Source organism: Euleptes europaea, chromosome 7 (genome assembly GCF_029931775.1).
Source record: "Euleptes europaea isolate rEulEur1 chromosome 7, rEulEur1.hap1, whole genome shotgun sequence".
Lineage (NCBI taxonomy): Eukaryota > Metazoa > Chordata > Lepidosauria > Squamata > Sphaerodactylidae > Euleptes > Euleptes europaea.
In genome coordinates, this window is record NC_079318.1 from 71,238,935 (window position 1) to 71,257,375 (window position 18,441).

An 18,441-nucleotide genomic window follows, 5' to 3' on the forward strand; every position below is an offset into this window, starting at 1 on the left:
AGTGACCCAGCAAGTAGTTTGCAGGCAGCTGACTAGGTGAGGTCATTCCCTCTTAGTACAGGCAGGTTCCTTAATTAAGCCTGGAGCTTTGATTTAAGACAAGACATGTCATCTTGGAATGTGAAGCTGTGCCTCCTCATTAACCATTAGGCAACGCCTTGAAGAGCATTTTCTATTGGATATGCAAATAATTGCTTATACGTCCAAAAGGTTTATTGGACAGTTCAGTCTGACGTGTGTATTTCGCTTCTGTAACCACCCATCATCAAAGTCTATATCCATGCTTGCAATCCTTTGATGTGTGTGGAAATTGCTCTGCGCTTTAGGCAATTTTCACCAGCATTTTGCATATTGGCCAATAAAACAAACTGCTTTGAATCTTCAGCTTCCAACTGTTTTATTGTGATTGAATCTTAATACAATAAGGCAGGAAGACATAACAGTTTTAGATTATTTTCTATATCCTTTGAAAACATATTTGCGTCATTTCTATGCTGTTCTTCTTGGCATCATTTTCTTTCTTTCTTCTTTGCTCTCTTGGCCTGGTTTGTCCATGTTGCTGTTTTATACTATCAGATGTGATGGCATGCTAGTAAAGGAAACATTCAGCAAGTTATTTTTATTTAAGTGCTGCTTTTGGCAACCTTAGGTACAGCCCTACTTAAAACGTCTCAGGGCAAAGACAGACATATTTTAAGACTAGTGGAATCAATTTGATAGAACCTCCGGTGCTCTGAAAGCAAAGGTAGATTTGTCTCTCCTGGGGCAAGCTCCAGGGGTGGGGGGATCAGTTCTTCAGGTTTTCTGAGTGGTTCAGCTTGAACCTTGTCCCAATCAATTTTGCAACTTTTAAAAATGTGATTGGGGTGGGTTAAGGTGGACTATGGACATAGATTTAATACACATGTTGCTTTAAAATAAAAAGGCATATGGTACAACTGATGCATAAGGGGAGGAGTAATTTTAAGGGCTGGCATCTATGTCTACCCTGTCAGGTACAAAGCCAGGCATACAGAGAGTGTGAAGGATCTTCTGTGCCTGCTCTTGGAAACCTGGTCTATCTTCACTCTAAGAAAGGCAAATGAGGATGCTTGTAGCCACAACACCACACAACCCCTAGGGGATCTTTCATACATCAAGCCTTCTCAGTTCTATTTGCTAGCGCTAACATTTGGATGATATTTAAGGTTGTTGCGTTAGGCCCAAACAGTTGGCCAACACCTCACAAGAACAGAATGCGGACTGTTGAATGCGGATTGTTAAATCTTCTGCAAAGTGTAGGCAGTCCATGGTTGGTATGCCAAATTTCCTGGAGTTTAATCCATGGCACCTTTGCTTCAAAGGACATTGAGAAGCAGGTCAGGGAAATTCTTCTCTGCAAGGGTGTTGTTCAGAGGATCAGAGGAGCTTGACTATTATATTAGGTGCTGTGGAACGCAGGCAGGATGGTGCTGCCGCAGTCGTCTTGTTTGGGGGCTGCCTAGAGCCACCTTGTTGGCTACTCTGTGAACAGACTGCTGGGCTTGATGGGCCTTGGTCTGGCCCAGCATGGCTTTTCTTATGTTCTCATGTTGTTGGGGGGGGGGTTTGGCAAAGCTACAGCATTATCAAAGGTTCACTGTGCATTTCCCATTTCTTTACCATCTCAAAATGGCTGGGTCATGCACCTGCCCTTGGTTATAGCAGTAATTACAATGATTTTTGACAGCCTTACGAGTGTCTCTGGCAATGTGGCTGTCATGGAAATGGTCCAGTTTTGCCCACTCAGAGATCCAATATTGATTCCAGTAAGGGAAGACATTGATACGGACGGGGCGACTAAGGACGGGGCCAAGTTAACAAAGGAGATGAGCAGGACATTATGCAAATTGCTGGATCTCTAACCTCCTGCCGAAATTTTTCATGGCAGCAATCAATAGATCCTCAGGCCACAGCGACATAACCTTGTGATGTCTCCACAAGGCGATCTCAAAAGGAAGGAGGGTGGAGGACGGAGGTGGGAACGAAAAGGAAGAAGGAGATAGGGCTGAGAAGCTTCGATGGGTAGATTAATCAGTTAAAACTCTGAGTAATCGGTGAGAGCCAATTTGTATCAGAGAAGGGACATTTTAATTGGCAGAGGCTGAGAGTTCAGGACAGAGCAATTTATTTCTTGAGGCCATTTTGCATATTCAAATGGGAATTTAAAAAAGAAACCATTAAAGATGCTTCAACCAAAAAATGGTAGATTAGGAGGAAGAGGTTGCAAAATTTTACATGTTCTTTAATATTGCAAAGAAGTGCCCATATTAAGGTGCTCGGGATGTATAAAGTGATTTACACTCTGCTTGATCCATTTGTTACAAGGCCGGTTATTAAACAACTAACCATTGTTTCATTGGCTGACAGCTCTTTAAAAATGCATTCAGTGCACATGCTCCCTCACACACACATAAACACAGAGCTCTTTCCAACAAAAGCAAAGTGACCAGTAATTATTCTTTGGCCTTGCACTGCTTTCAAAGTCCTTCAGCTGAAGCAGCTCGGCTCATCTTGCTAGCACAGCTTGAGCACCCTCGAGACCCTGGCACAGAAAACCATCGGTCGCTCAGCGAGAAAAGGAAAAAAAAGGAATCCAAGAGCAACTTTGATACCAAGGAGACCAAATATGGCAAAGCATTCGGGTGCCATCTTGGACGGATCCCAACAGCAGAATGATGGAGAGAGAGAGTGAAGGAGTCGTCGACTTATTATCGTCAAAATTTAGCTCACACCAAAAAATAAAATAAAAAGCTTTCTAAAATCTTGATACGCAAGCAGTGAAACAGAGAGTAAAAAATAGCTTGAGCTTTCTCTCTTCCAGGTTTGATAACGCATCAGGATAGTTTTCTCATCTCTGCTTACTGCCTTTAAAGTATCCCTTTAAACCACTTATTGCAGGTTATAGGATGAGACTAACACTCTCTCTCTCTCTGTGTGTGTGTGTGTGTGTGTGTGTGTGTGTGTGTATTACAGAAGAGCAAGTAAAAGGAATCTTGAAAAAGCAACTGGATAATCTGTGGGTGGAGATACTTGCTGGTAAGAAGGGACTAAGAAGGGAAGTTCATATATTTTGACAGAAACTACCTGGGCGGGTTCAGGGGAGGCAGTGGGCCTTGATTCTAACCAACAAAATAAAAATTATCCTAACCAACAAAATAAAAAATATGGTTAATAGTCAAGCTTTGCAGCTGCCTCAAGAAGGGGGCTGAGAAGGCTCTTCACAAGAGCAGGAGATTTGCCTTGGCCTCCTGGTGCCAGGAAGAAAAGGGCTTCCGTCCGAGAGCTGAAGCTAATATTCATAAACATTGAAAACGCAGCGTCATTCCCAGTTTTGCAAAGTAATGTTTTGGATGAGAAATTTCAAAATAAAATTTGCACTGTGAAACAATATCCATTTTAAAAAAAAAAAATCAGAAATATCCATTGCTGCAATAGTACATCTACACACACAAAATAAATAATAAATGGGGAAAGTCACATTTTGAATGTGGGTTTTTATTTCAACTTAAACTTTGCTGGCATCTCTTGATTTGTTTGGTTTTAGCTAGATGCTCATATGAATCTTTCAAGCCGTCAACCAGCAAATCCAATCACCAGCAGTTATTGTCAGATACTAAATACTGTTGTATGATGCCTTTCAAATGCTATAAGGTAAAAATAATACCTGTGTTCAAATGTCAAATACTGTTGAATATTATTGCATGCTAACTATTGACTACAGTCAAATATTATAAACTAGCATTTATCAAGCTGATTCTGGAGGAATATTGGGTTCTTTGGAAGCTTCACAGGGATTCTTCAATGGGAACAAGTAAAAGTCTACTTGGCCACACTACAGATCTTCCCCCTCATTGTGAAACCACAGGGGAATGTTGGGTGGGTTCTAGGACACCCTCCATTCAAAACAAGCCATGGTGAGACCCAGGGCTGCCCGGCATGAACTGAGGTTGAATCATTTAGAAGATACCTTAGAATTGTCTGCAGTTAACTTTGGCGCAGCTCAATATGCAAAGTGTTTCATAATAGTAGGGAATTTGGAAACCGCTGTGGTACACCACTGTGTATCTTTTACCAGATGAGCAAACAACCTCTTTGTCATTAAATGTAAAGATTATTTGGTGAGGTTTGATGGTGACATGCAGATAACCCTTTTTTGTGGCGGCATCAAAATTATGGATTTCTCCCTTGAGGAACATCTGGATGCTTCCCTCTTAGCTTTTAAGAAGACAATGAAAACATAAAGCATACCAGGTCTAGTTGCTGGCAGGACTGATTTGAGCTGTATCATTGATTGATGCTTTTGCTGGCATTTATTTTGCCTTCTCCTTGACGGAGTAGTTCTTGTTCATTTGTATTTAGATTTATTTTGTGTGATATTGAACAGTCTTTGGGGAGGGTTAATTGTGATTTTGTGATATTGTATGTCACCTTGGGACATTTTTGTGTTTGGGAGCATATCTTAATAAATAATAAATACATCCATGCAGGACATAGCTATCTTGCTAGCTAAGATAGGGAGGCAGGCAGAGAGTACACCAACAAAATCCCAATCCTGTCTTAATGCCCCAACACTAGTAACAGTTTCAAAACCAGGAAAGTCCTGGGTGGGACACCATACTAGGGGAACTGAATCCCCATAGAGTACAGCAACATCTGTCCTCTAGTCCTATGCTGATGTATCACCAAGTACTCTGCAGAGCACAGTTGGGAGAATAATAGAATCATAGAGTTGGAAGGGACCACCAGGGTCATCTTCTCAACCCCCTGCACAATGCAGGAAACCCTAGTATTCCACAATGGAGAGGGGCAATTACGGTGGGATAGGTGCTCTAATAGTATCAAGCAGGCTTTTGGAGATTATATTTGTTGCTACACAGTAAGGAAATTAAGAGGTTGACTGTGTCTGTAGCCCATGCCCTGTTGTGGTCTTCCCTGCGGTTACTAAAATACAAGAGATCATCCAGAAAGCCAAAGGAACAGGAACAGAAGTTGCTGTGTCTCCAGTGCCCAGGGGCAATAAACTGATGTTTGGAATACAATCTGGTGCATGACTTCTCTGCATAATGTCTATGACTTGCCCAGAGTGCCAGGGACAGAAAAAGAAAACCAACAGCAGCAACAGTCTTGAAAAAAATTGTTGGTTACTGAAGTGGACAAAGGGAAAGAGAAGAAAGTCTGTTGGAGGCTATAAATTTCTGTTCTCAACATTTCATTAAATAAAAAAGAAAGAAAGAAGCCTAAGGAAATCAAAATAATCATCAGAAACAAGGCCTGCAAGGAGCCACCATGGACCCATGGAAAAATTTCCTCTGCCCAGACACGCACACGTTTTTAAAAGACATAAATTCACAGAGTGAGAGGACAGAAGTAGTTCTTCAATCCTTAACAGAACAGTAGAGGGAAAGGGCACTCTAGGAGCCCCAAATCACTCACTTTAACCCTCTGCTTAACTGGAAAACATAATGTGTTCTCTTGCCATAAGAGAGCACTTGTTATGATTTCAAGTCAAGCAAAGGGTTGCAGTGAGCAAATATAGATTCATAGAGAGGCTGAAGCCCAAAGAATGCAGGCGTTCTGGGTGAGAACACGAGAGCAAAATGAGGCAGTTGGGCTGACTGGCTTCTTGGTTCCTCCAGAGCAACCCCGGACCGAGAGAATATTGCAACCCAAGCCTCCCTTCTCAGCAGAAATATGGTGTATTGGTTAAGAACAGCGGACTCTAATCAGGAGAACCATGTTTGATTCCGCACTCCTCTACATGAGCGGCGGACTCAAATCTGGTGAACCAGGTTGGTTTCCCCACTCCTCCACATGAAGCCAGCTGGGTAACCTTGGGCTAGCCACAGTTCTCTCAGAACTCTCTCAGCCTCACCTTCCTCACAAGGTGTCTGTTGTGGGGAGGGGAAGGAAAGGTGATTGTAAGCCGATTTGAGACTCTTTAAAGGTAGAGAAAAGCGGGGTATAAAAACCAACTCTTCTTCTTCTAGCTGGCATCAGCTATTTTTCAAAATCAACAAAAATTGGGTATGCAGAAAGCATCACCGCCATCTTCTCCAAATCCAGTTTCCGAGCAAGCATCAATTAACTGAAAATAGTGTAACAAAGAGTTAATTTATATATTACACAAATTGAAGTGGGGTGATATGACTATCCTAGGCACTGTGGGAGGAGGGGAGAGCACACCTTTCCTCCCCAGCCCCTTTTCTATTGGCTTTTTCCGCACATATATATATATTTGCTCTTCTCAAAGGGTATTCTTCATGGAGATTTGCTGCTGTTTCGACGCTGTTTTGCGTCGGAGGCAAATTTTGGTTATTCACTGCAGAGCCGTGTTTTCCCCCACTGAGCAAAATAAGCCGGTTTAAAAGAGAGGCAATCCAAACCACTTCTGAGCCGTACTTTCCAGTAAAAGAGCATTTTGTTGCTCGGATGCCCATGAAGAAATGTTTGCTTCGCTCCCCGAGACGTCTCCTTTCTCCTCCCCCAAGAACGGTGATTGGCTGGGGGAGTTGCCACTCTAACAGCATCGCACTGGCAGGAGGGATACCCAAAGCAGACTGGCTGCCCCTCTTCAGAAGGGTGATGGGGGTTTTGGCTTGGATTTGCCGCTCTCAGGATGCCCCTCCCCAACACACACACACATAGGATCGCACCGGCAGGAGGGAAACCCAAAGCAGACTGGCTGCCCCTCTTCAGAAGGGTGATGGGGGTTTTGGCTTGGATTTGCCGCTCTCACGATGCCCCTCCCCAACACACACACATAGGATCGCACCAGCAGGAGGGAGACCCAAAGCAGACTGGCTGCCCCTCTTCAGAAGGGTGATGGGGGTTTTGGCTTGGATTTGCCGCTCTCAGGATGCCCCTCCCCAACACACACACACACATAGGATCGCACCGGCAGGAGGGAGACCCAAAGCAGACTGGCTGCCCCTCTTCAGAAGGGTGATGGGGGTTTTCCCTTGGATTTGCCGCTCTCAGGATGCCCCTCCCCAACACACACACACATAGGATCGCACCGGCTGGAGGGAGACCCAGAGCAAACTGGCTGCCTCTCTTCAGAAGGGTGACGGGAGTTTTGGCTTGGATTTGCTGCTCTCGGGATGCCCCCCCCCCCAAAACACACACACACAGGATCATGGGAAGAGTGGGCGGGATTAGGCGGATTTGGAGCGGTGAGTCATGAGCGGCAGCAGACTTAAGCAGCACAGAGAAGTGCGCTGTTTCTCCCGTGAAAAATTGGGATTGGGGGAGAATCTGCACTGCCATGAAAAAGCTATTTAAATCAGTTTATTATTTGCTCCTATTCGAAACCGAAGCAAAATCCACCGTGAAGAATACCCAAAAGTTCCTGTTTCTTTGGTGTTTTTTAAAAGTTCCACATGTGTATTACTCCCTCTAGTGGTCAATTCGATAGAGCAGAAGATTAAAACTAGTTTATTTCCCGGCTGATTTAAGCAGCAGCTTTTTACTTTTGATAAAATCAGGTGTGGTATTGAATGGACCACTAGAGGGAGCAAAACACATGCAGAACTTTTAAGAAAAACCCACAAAACAGGAAGCTGGAGACAAAGAAAAAGAGAATGAAGAAAAGCCCTATTGCTGAGGATGCCGGGTTCCATAGACTGCTCCCAGATGCCTAGCCCTGGTACATGATCCGTACCTGCACCATGCTGAGCAGGAACGTGGTGCCCTCCCTGTTAACGGCTGCCAGGGACAATGTTAAGGCATAGCTATCCTATACTTGTGGGGCATCCATACACTTCACATCAGATATTTGAATCTGCTCTCAAGAACAGCATGCCTACCTCTCACTGATTACACACTGGAAGCAACCCGAAAATGTCCTGGGTGGGTAGGGTTGCCAGGACCCCCCTCTCCTCCAGCAGGAGGTTTTTGGGGCAGAACTGAGGCACAGATCACGTGCTGCGTCGCAAGGGGCCTTTTTCCACTCAAACTGGAAGTGGTAAAAGGCCCCTTGCAATGCGGCACTTCCAGGTGTAAACCAGAAGTGACATGCCATGCCATGCAGGCACACGTGCACACTTGCCCACCGACCCTCAACTGGTCAGCAAGCAGCTGGGTGGATTGGTGGGGTTTTGCCGGCCACCACCGGGCACTTGACAACCCTATGGGTGGGGCAACCCACATTTGACAGAGTAAGAGGGATTGCCATGCCAGCTATTGCCAGGCTTCGCTCCACAGCAAGGTCCTGGATGAAGCGTGCATGGCGGCCAAATCTGTGCTGCCATCGAGAAGCGGTTAGTGGCATTAGCAAGCAGAGATGTCTCCATGGGCTACATGGACTTATGGTGGTGCAAATATCAGGGAAGTGACAGAGGCTGTGGGCCTGAAGTGCATACACTTTGTGGCCCATGTCTTTCACTTAGTGCTGAAGGATGCCTCGGGTTTGAGTTCTGCACAAAATCCCAGATTGGACTCTGCGACCAGTCGTTTTCTGGGTCTACTCCAGACCTGCTAAACTATCATGTGTCACTTTTAGTGCCACATGAAGGCTACGCTACACATCTGCTGAGCCAGAAGCAGGTGCTGATGGGCATTCCAGAGAATTCCCTGACCAGCAACATCAGCGTTCTCTGGCACTCCTCCTGTGTCATGCTTGAGCATTTGGTAGAGCAGAAGAGTACCCTGACCAAGTTGCCCTTTTAGGTTGACATTGTGCAGTGAGGAGGTGACATTCAGTAATGAGGAGTGGCTGAATCTCTTCCAGACAGTCCTTAAGCCCTTTATGGGGTTCACCATGGCACTCTTTTCTGACACAGCAAGCCTGGTTCTTGTCATTCCCTTGATCTGAACACTTCAGGGAAAGATGGATCCATTCTGGACTGTTGGAGTGAGTGACTCAGCATGCCTGGACATTGGCGGGCATGCTAAATTACTCTGAGTGCGTATAAAGTGTTCTCTCTTGAATGGGATGTTCCTCTCTTTATCTGAACCCCTCTTTCCACATGGACTGCAACGGAGACAGACATGTCTGCAGGTCTCTCCTGTAAAAACGAATATCCCATACTTGCATTCACATAACACTGGAATAGCTGGCCACTTGTATTATGGAAAGGTACTCTTTAGATTAGGTTTCTATCTTTCTTTGCACTGCAACAAGAATGTGAACAGAATCTACTTGAATAAATGTAAGTTTCACTTTTTGCAATTTACTTCTTGGGAGGATTATATAACCACACGTACATAATGCCTGTATGTGCCTAATGCCTGCTTGTAAGAAACAGCCAACACATGTCGACTTTGCAATTGAAACTAGGGACAAGTACCTAGATAAATGCTGGGTTTGTATAACACAGTTAGCAGAACATGCATTGAATGTAACATGAGAATTTTGCAATGCACATATGAAAAAAAATCAAGTGTACGCTGTACATAGGTTTATGCGCACTCACTAGGGCTGTCAAAAAAAATTCGGTACAGTTCGTATTCGGCCGAATTTGGCCCTTGTGGGTTCGGTACGTGCCGAAGTCCGAACTCCCCCACTTCGGATCCGTTCAATTCCGCGGGAATTCAAAGTTCGGGGAAAAAAAATTCGGCCGAATAAAGCCATTAAAAACACAATCGCGCCTTTCCGCGGCTCGGGGGGGGGCATTTTTGGGCTTAGAGGTTCCAAACTTTCAGCAGAGCTTCAAAGGACGTATATTGAAAGACTCCCCAAGTTTTTTAAAGATTGGGTCAGGGGGGGCTGAGATATGGGCCCTGAAAGGGGTCCCCCCCTCTCAGCAGAGTTTGCCGCCCACGCACAAAGCTCCCAGCCCCGACAAACAGCTGATGAGAGCAAGGGCGGGGCAGGTGCTAAGAACTTTGCAAAGCAACACAACTGAAAAGCAACACCTTTGCAAACATGCAAAGGGCGGGGCAGGTGTGAAGAATTTTGCAAAACAATACAACTGCAAAGCAACACAAGCACGCAATGCAACACCTTTGCAACAGTGCAAAGCAACACCTGACACCTGGGAGTTTGCATACCATGGAAAGGGACAGAGGCAGCTAGCTATGCATAATGAGCAGGAGGGGTGGAATTTCTCCTTTTGCATTGGACTTGGGACCAGGTAGATGCATTCTTTAAGTCACCATTTGAAAACCAGTTTTGAGCAAGCATCAAAATAACCTAACTGATCTTATGAATGAGGAAAAACCTGAAGAATAAAAATGAAGCCCCCCCCTCAAACCAGGGAGAGAGAGACTGGAAGGGGAACACACACCCCAGGCAGAACCGGCAAAAGCCCCCTTTGGCTCCCCCACCCACCCACAGAAACTGCTCCCTCCCCACACACACACACAGACTCTGCTTTCCCCCACACACACACACAGAAAAGAAAAATTATAGATTAAAGCCCCCAAAGGAGTCTTACTGTGGCTGTCTTCTGTTCCAGCAGGAGGGGCTGGGAGGCTGGGTAATCCAATATGATTCCATTTGTATCCAATATAAGATCCATATGTATGCATCTCTCGAGGGTGATCCATTCATCCCAATAGGGAAAAGGGGAAAGCCCATATCTCGGGGGGCCCTGACCCCCGAGACCACCCAAGTTTACAAAACTTGGATGGTCTCTTAAAAAGCCTTGTCTGAAGCTCCGGTGAAAGTTTGGGGTCGGCACACCCAAAAATGCGCCCCCTGCAGCCACGGAAAGAGAAAAGGGGGGAGCCGATATTTCAGCCCCCACTGAACCCATCTTTACAAAACTTGAGTGGTCTCTCTCGAGGGTGATCCATTCATCCCAATAGGGAAAAGGGGAAAGCCCATATCTCGGGGGGCCCTGACCCCCGAGACCACCCAAGTTTACAAAACTTGGATGGTCTCTTAAAAAGCCTTGTCTGAAGCTATGATAAAAGTTTGGGGGCTGCACCCCCAAAAAAGCGCCCCCTGCAGCCACGAAAATGGAAACAGGGGAGAGGAAAAAGGGGTGGAGCCCATATCTCGGGACCCCCTGACCCAATGTTTACAAAACTTGGGGGGTATCTTAAGAAGCCTTGTCTGATGCTCCATTGAAAGTTTGGGGTCAGCACACCCAAAATGCACCCTCTGCAGCCATGGAAAGAAAAAGGGGGGAGCCCATATCTCGGGACCCCCTGACCCAATGTTTACAAAACTTGGGTGGTCTCTTAAGAAAACTTGTTTGAATATCCCCTGAAAGTTTGGGGTCTGTACCCCAAAAAATGCACCCCCTGCAGCCACGGAAAGGAGCGAATGTGCACAAGCACCCCCTCACACACACATGAGGATTTCTCTCTCTCTATCTCTTTCCCCGGCCGGCCGCACATCAGCTGATTCCTCCAGTACTCAATCCTGACTGATTGGCCAGAAGAAGACCCAGCTTGGCCACCGATTGGCCGGGGGAGGAGAATGCTGCTTACTGAAGGTTATGCTGCTTACTGACGGCCCCGAATTGGCCGAATTTATTCGCGAACTCCCGAACTCGCTGAATTCAGCCCCCCCGGTTGCCCGCCAGTTTTGAGTTCGGTTCCTCCCGAACTAAAAACCGCCGAATCAAGGGAAATTCGGCTGGTTTTCAGTTCGGGCCGAACCGAATTGACAGCCCTAGCACTCACTATAACGTGTGAACAGGGCTGGCCTAAGACAGTTTCATGTGTGCATTCTGCCAGTGAAAAGGGAATCAGGGGTCCCCTTTGAACTCCAAAAAAAGGCGATGCTAGGGGTCAGAGGACTTGCATGGACAAAAGCCATGTGCAATGGGGGCAGCAGTAAGGAGGGGGACTGGGAGAGATTCAGCCTGGCTGGGTTCAACCTGCTTGTTCCTATGTAGTTAGCGAAAGTAGAAGCTGGCTTCATCCTGTAGATCTCACTTGCCTCCACTGAAGTAACTCTCTTTTCAAAGTATGCAGGCTGAAGCTGAGGGGTCTCCCTGGATAGAGTTCCACAAGTATGAAAAAAAAAGTCCAAATGCATTCCAGATGTGTGCTGCTTGCAAATAAGGGCAATTAATGCACTTTCCTAATGAATTCTGAAAGCAAATGCCATTTTCTCGAACCTCTAAAATGGGTACGGGTTCTTTCCAGCAAGGGTCCTCCTTTGAACAAAGGACATCTGGCAACCCTGATTCCCAAGGCATTCATAAACTCTGTGGCCATACTGTATTTGTTTTATTTGAAAAAAAAATGGCTTCTTAGGCTGCTGAAAATTAGCTTGTGGGTCTCATATTCAGCAGTGCATTAAAAAGCCCTGGGAATACATTTGGACAGAGAAAGATAACATGAGAAAGTGGAGGTTGAAACCAGAGGTAAGAATATAGGGCAGCGCTAACTAACAGTTGCTCTTTCTTTGAGTCACGCTGAAGCCAGGAAGCGTTTGGCTGATGTTATAGACAGATGAACGTTGAAGACTTTGATGTAATCCTAGACCTCAGGCACGAAACTCTGCTTGACCTTTTCCGTTGGGTTCTTTTATGCAATGGTACTGGACATTTAGTCACAAGAAAGGAAACGGGGAAAGGATATCAGTTCAACCATATGTCAACTCTGGGATGTAAAATGACAGGGAAAGGAAAGCCTTAGATGTGCAACGAGCAAGTGGTTAAAATACAAAAAAAGCAGCTACCAAAGAACTCAGAGGGATTCTTACCTTCGCTGTAGGAGGCTACCGGTTCAAATCCCAGTCAGGTCAAATCTGAACCGAAAAAAATTGGGCTATTGCTCAAGAAGCCGAAATAATGGACTGCATGTCTGTGATATGACCGCATTTTTAGTAGATGTTTCATAAAATATTGATTAAAAATGGTTAGTTCCTCATAAAATCCCTAGGAGAGTTTGTGCTTGCTGAGGCAGCAAGTCAGTTGAGCTGCAGAAACCATCCAGAGTGAATGAAAAATATTCTGACGATTCAGGGGCCCTGTCCTAGCATGAAAAGCAATCATCAGTTTTAAAGCATTTATGTACTTATTTCGATTTACATCCTTCCTTATTTTGAGGGCTCTTGGGTGGGGTACAGGTTGTTGTTGCCAGCGTGGTGTAGTGGTTAAGAGCAGTGGTTTGCAGCGGTGGACTCTAATCTGGAGAACCGGGTTTGATTCCCCACTCCTCCACATGAGCGGTGGACTCTAATCTGGTGAACCGAGTTGGTTTCCCAACTTCTACACACAAAGGGTGACCTTGGGATAGTCATGGTCGACATATAAAATCTAACTCTTCTTCTTCTAACAAAGTAGAAGAAAACGCAAACCTTTAAAGGGTCTAAATCAGCAGTTCTCAACCTGTGGGTGGCGACCCCTTTGGGGGTCGAATGACCCTTTCACAGGGGTCGCCTAAGACCATCGGAAAACTCCCTCAGACCCCGCACAGGGCTCTTCAACCCTCCCACCCCCCTTTCTCAGGGTCTCCAGACGAGGAAAGGGAGGAAGCCGCCTCAGTCAGCAACTCGCTCTCTTACTCTTTCCCCCTCCCGCCCCACCAGGCCCGAAACCCACCTCGCCATTGGCCACTCCGCGTCACGTGAGGCCAACGTTCCTTTCCCCCCTTCCCTCCCTCGTCCCCTCCCGCGCAGTTGGCGGGAGCAGCGGTGGCTTCTTCCTCACACAGAGTGGGGGACGGGAGGCTGCTCTGCGCTGGGGACGCCAGGGATGAGATTCGCCCCCTGAGGCGGCTCAGACGGGCAAATTGGAGCCCTCCGGCGTTTCCTCCCCCTCCCCAGGGTCTCTTGTCTGAGGGGGAGCCGTTGCGGGCTCTGTGAGAGAGGCTTAGGTCGGGCTCAGCTTTTGTGCTTGGTTTCTGCCTTCTCTTCTGCATTGAAAACTGCCTTTGGGGGTGGGGGGCGATGGCAGCATTCACAAAAGGGGACGTTGCAAACCCTCAGGACATTCTGTTCAAAGTCTCGGTACTTCAGGAAGGAAGAGCAAAACATGGCTCAGTGGTAGAGCATCTGCTTGGCATGCAGAAGGTTCCAGGTTCAATCCCTGGCATCTTCAGTTAAAGCAATGGTTCCCAAACCTTTTGCATCATGGAGCACTTTTCAGGAGAGAAATTAGTCATTAATTTTCACCTAGCAATGACAGTAGCATTTTTCTTTCCAGTCTCTTCACGGAGCACTAGGAGATGTTTCGCGGAGCACCAAGTGCTCCATGGAGCACAGTTAGGAAACAGCTGAGTTAAAGGATCAGAATTTCGGTGATGTGAAAGGCCTTGACCTAAGACCCTCGAGAGCCGCTTCCAGTCTGAGTGGACAATACTGAGGATCTGATTCAGTCGAATCTGAAGAAGTGAGCTGTGGCTCACGAAAGCTCCTACCCTGCCAGAAAATATTTTTGTTAGTCTTTAAGGTGCTACTGGACTCTTGCTCTTTTCTACTGATTCAGTAGAAGGCAGCTTTGTGCATTTGCAAAACTTCCAAGGAGATAGATCAGGATGGGTCTTAGTCTGTCTGTAGCAGTAGAAAAGAGCAAGAATCTAGCACCTTAAAGACTAACAACATTTCTGGCAGGGTATATGGGCTTTAGTGAGTCACAGCTCACCTTCTTCACGGCTCACTCCTTCCAAGGGCAGGGAGATTTCGATTGTGAACGAATTGGGGTTGGGTGTTTCTTTCCTACTGGTGTATTTTGTTTTTATTTACTGTATCGGCTTCTCCAATGATCCCAGGCGGAGCATATGGTCCCCCTGAATTGCTGAATGTTCATGAGCACAATTATCTGCCTTACGCAAACCTAACGTAACATCTAAAATGTCTCCCTATGTAATGAAAATACATCCTGCATATCAGATATTTACATTACGATTCATAACAGTAGCAAAATTACAGGTATGAAGTAGCAACGAAAATAATTTTATGGTTGGGGGTCACCACAACATGAGGAACTGTATTAAAGGGTCGCGGCATTAGGAAGGTTGAGAACCACTGGTCTAAATGTTTTACAGGAAGGCATCTGCTTTCAGTGGCTCCACCATTAGATTAACAGTCTAAGACTGGTGACTATGGGTAGCATTCTGAGTCCTGGTGCTCCAGATGTAAAATGCCCTTCCTTCAAAATGCATATGCCCCTTTAGCAGAAGGAGCATTGATGCTAAGAAAATGAGCTGTGATCTGAAAGGTCATTGGCTCAAGTCTCATTTCAACCACAAATTAAATTGCTGGCCTTTAGCAAGTCCCTGAGCCTTAGTCTCATTAGGTTTGTGGATAATATCTCTGGCCCACCTTAGAATGATAGGATCATAGAGTTGGAAGGGATCTCCAGGGTCATCTAGTCCAATGCAGGAAATTTACAACTGCCTCCCACACACACCCAGTGACCCCTACTCCATGCCCAGAAGATGGCAAAAAAAACACCTCCAGGATCCCTGGCCAATCTGGCCTGGAGGGAAATTGCTTCCTGACCCCAAAGTGGCGATCAGCATTTCCCTGGGCCTGTAAAAAAGGGCCACAAAAGCCAAGCACTGACACAACCCTTCCTGCCCTCCCTCTCATGATATGCCTAAGTACACAGAATCAGCAATGCTGTCAGATGGCCATCTAGTCTCTGCTTTAAAAACCTCCAAAGAAGAAGAGTCCACCACCTCCCGAGGGAGACTGTTCCGCTGAGGAACCGCTTTGACTGTTAGAAAATTATTTCTGATGTCTAGACGGAAACTTTTTATTTAATTTCAACCCGTTGGTTCTGGTCCGACCTTTTGGGGCAACAGAAAACAACTCGACACCCTCCTCTATATGACGGCCCTTCAAGTACTTGAAGATGATTATCATATCCCCTCTCAGTCTTCTCTTCTTCAAGCTAAAGAAACCCATCTCCTTCAACCTTTCCTCATAGGCCGTGGTCTCCAGACCCCTCACCGTCTCCATTACCCTCCTCTGGACATATTCCAGCTTGTCTACATTCTTTTAAAATTGTGGTGGCCAAAACTGAACACAGTACTCTAGATGAGGGCTAATTAGGGCAGAGTAACACAATACCATCACTTTGCGTGATGTGGACACTATACTTCTGTTGATACAGCCGAAAAACGCATTTGCCTTTTTAGCTTCCACATCGCACTACTGACTCATGTTCAGTGTATGGTCTGCTAAAACCCCAAATCCTTTTTGCACATACTACTGCCAAGACAAGTCTCCCCGTCCTATAATTATGCATTTGATTTTTCCTACCTAAATGCAGAACTTTACATTTATCTCCGTTGAAATTCATTTCAACCTTACAAGGCTTTTCTAATTATTGTACTGTAAAAAGACCTTGAGCCCTGACCTGGATGGCCCAGGCTAGCCTGATCTCGTCAGATATCAGAAGCTAAGCAGGGTCAGCCCTGGTTAGTATTTGGATGGGAGACCACCAAGGAATACCAGGGTTGCTGTGCAGAGGAAGGCACTGGCAAACCACCTCTGTTAGTCTCTTGCCATGAAAACCCCAAAAAGGGCTCGCCATAAGTCGACTGCGACTTGACAGCACTTTACACACACACACACACACACAAAGACCCTGCATGGTGTTGTGGTTAGAGTGTTGGAGTAAGACAGCCTGGTGGTGCTTCTTCAAATGGTTCCTGAGCCTTGTAGTTGAAATATGACCCAGGTCTTTCCCGTGACTGATCCTTGAACCTGACTCACTAATCTGCTGCCCTTTATTTTTTCTGTCTACCTGTCCTCCTGTGCACTAACCTGCAATTGCCTTTTATTCAAACCCACACAATCTAACTTTAAAAACACACACACGGAAACACACACCTAGGCATTCTTCAATTGAATTATTTTTAAAAACATGCTTCTGGCTTTAATTTCTTTCTAGTGTAAATGTTGGCTATTTTTTTTGTAACTACAATCTATGATGCAACAATGGAATTCTTTTTTTAAAATTCAGTTAATTTTTTTCTAAGCCTACAAGCAAAACCTTTTTTTTTAATTAAGCTAATCCCTAGGTTTTTTTTAATGAATTCAATTTTTAAAAGATTAAAAGGTCAGCCTAAAACCATTTTTAAAACCACCTGGCTTTGATTGTTTTGAAGCCCAGGTCAGTCTAATAATTTTTTAAAAGTAAACTCTATGCTTCAATTATTTTTAAAAAAGCAAAAAAACAAACAAAACACTTGTATTATTTTTGGGAAGCCTAACCAAAGCCTACTTTTCTTAAAGAACTGAACCCAAGCTTAAATTTAAGTTGTGATTTTTAAAATACTTACACCCTTGTCTAGTGAACTAGCTATTAAAACCTAACCATAAACTTTCTTCAAAACTTGCTGCAATAATAACATTAAAAAAACTACGAACACCCCAAAAAGCCATGAAAACATTCCCCCAAAAAACACAACTCAGAAAGATTTTCTAAACAACTTTAGAACAACTGTAAAACCAGAAGAATACAAAAAGACAACGATTTTAAAACAGACACAACCTGGAAAATCCCCTCCTCTAAAAGCACAAACCCTTTAAAAGTTAGAAATCTTTTAGAAACAGAGAACATGCAAAGCACTTAGAAATTCTAGAGGAAGCCAAGAGAAGAGAACCCAACAGCACAAGCCTTTCAACCTCCTTCAAAAATAGAGCAAAAAAAAAAAAACAGCAGACAAGAATTTTGATATTGGACGGAAACTGGGATGAGAATTGGTCAAGTACCATGAAGGCATGCACTTTTTCTGCTGTATCTCCTTTAGCTGATGTAATCCACTTGTCAAAAGGATCTCCTAAGGCTTCATATGACTTTTGAGACGGGGGTTGTAAATTTCTGAATCTTTTTCAGAAGTGATCAGGCCCAAACTTGAACATGTTTTACACTCCCAGTTTAAAATCTTCATATTTTACTGCTTTGTCTGAGGGAAAACTTTCCCAAACTTCTGCCAGATTCCCCTTTATGAGGCTGGGTAGATATTTCATGAACTGTGTTGTAGGAATATTCCAATTTTGGGCTGAATTCTCAAAAGTAGCCAAGAAGATCTAGGGATCTTCCTTTACCACATACGAAGAAAAATCCTTAGGCATTATCCTTGAAGGGTTTAGACCCTCTACTATGATTCTTTATCTTGTTCTAGCTGATTTTCATGCCACATATCCTCATATTTCAGCTTACTCCTCTCAAAATGTAATTTCTCTGCCTCAAGTCTATGTTGCTCTGCTCTGCTAGTTGATCCCTCTAAAACTTTGATTTCTTTTCTTCAGCTCTAATTCTTATTTCGTTGAGTATAGGTTCTCTGTTAATTCCAGATCTCTTAGGCCATTAACGCATGGCTGGTTTGTCTTTCGTTTCTCCCCAGTATATGGCAAATCTCCGTTTTATAAATGCATGGCCACCTCCCAAGCGTGCTATCAACCCACCTCCCTCCACTTGTTTCCCGGGTTACACAATCCTTGCCGTGTCGCGATTTTAAACAAAAATTTGTGTCAAGGCACTGGGTTATGCGGTGCATGTCACCATGCTACTCGACTCCCCTTCCTCCCTTCACCTCTTTCCCTTCCCATCCCTCCTTTGC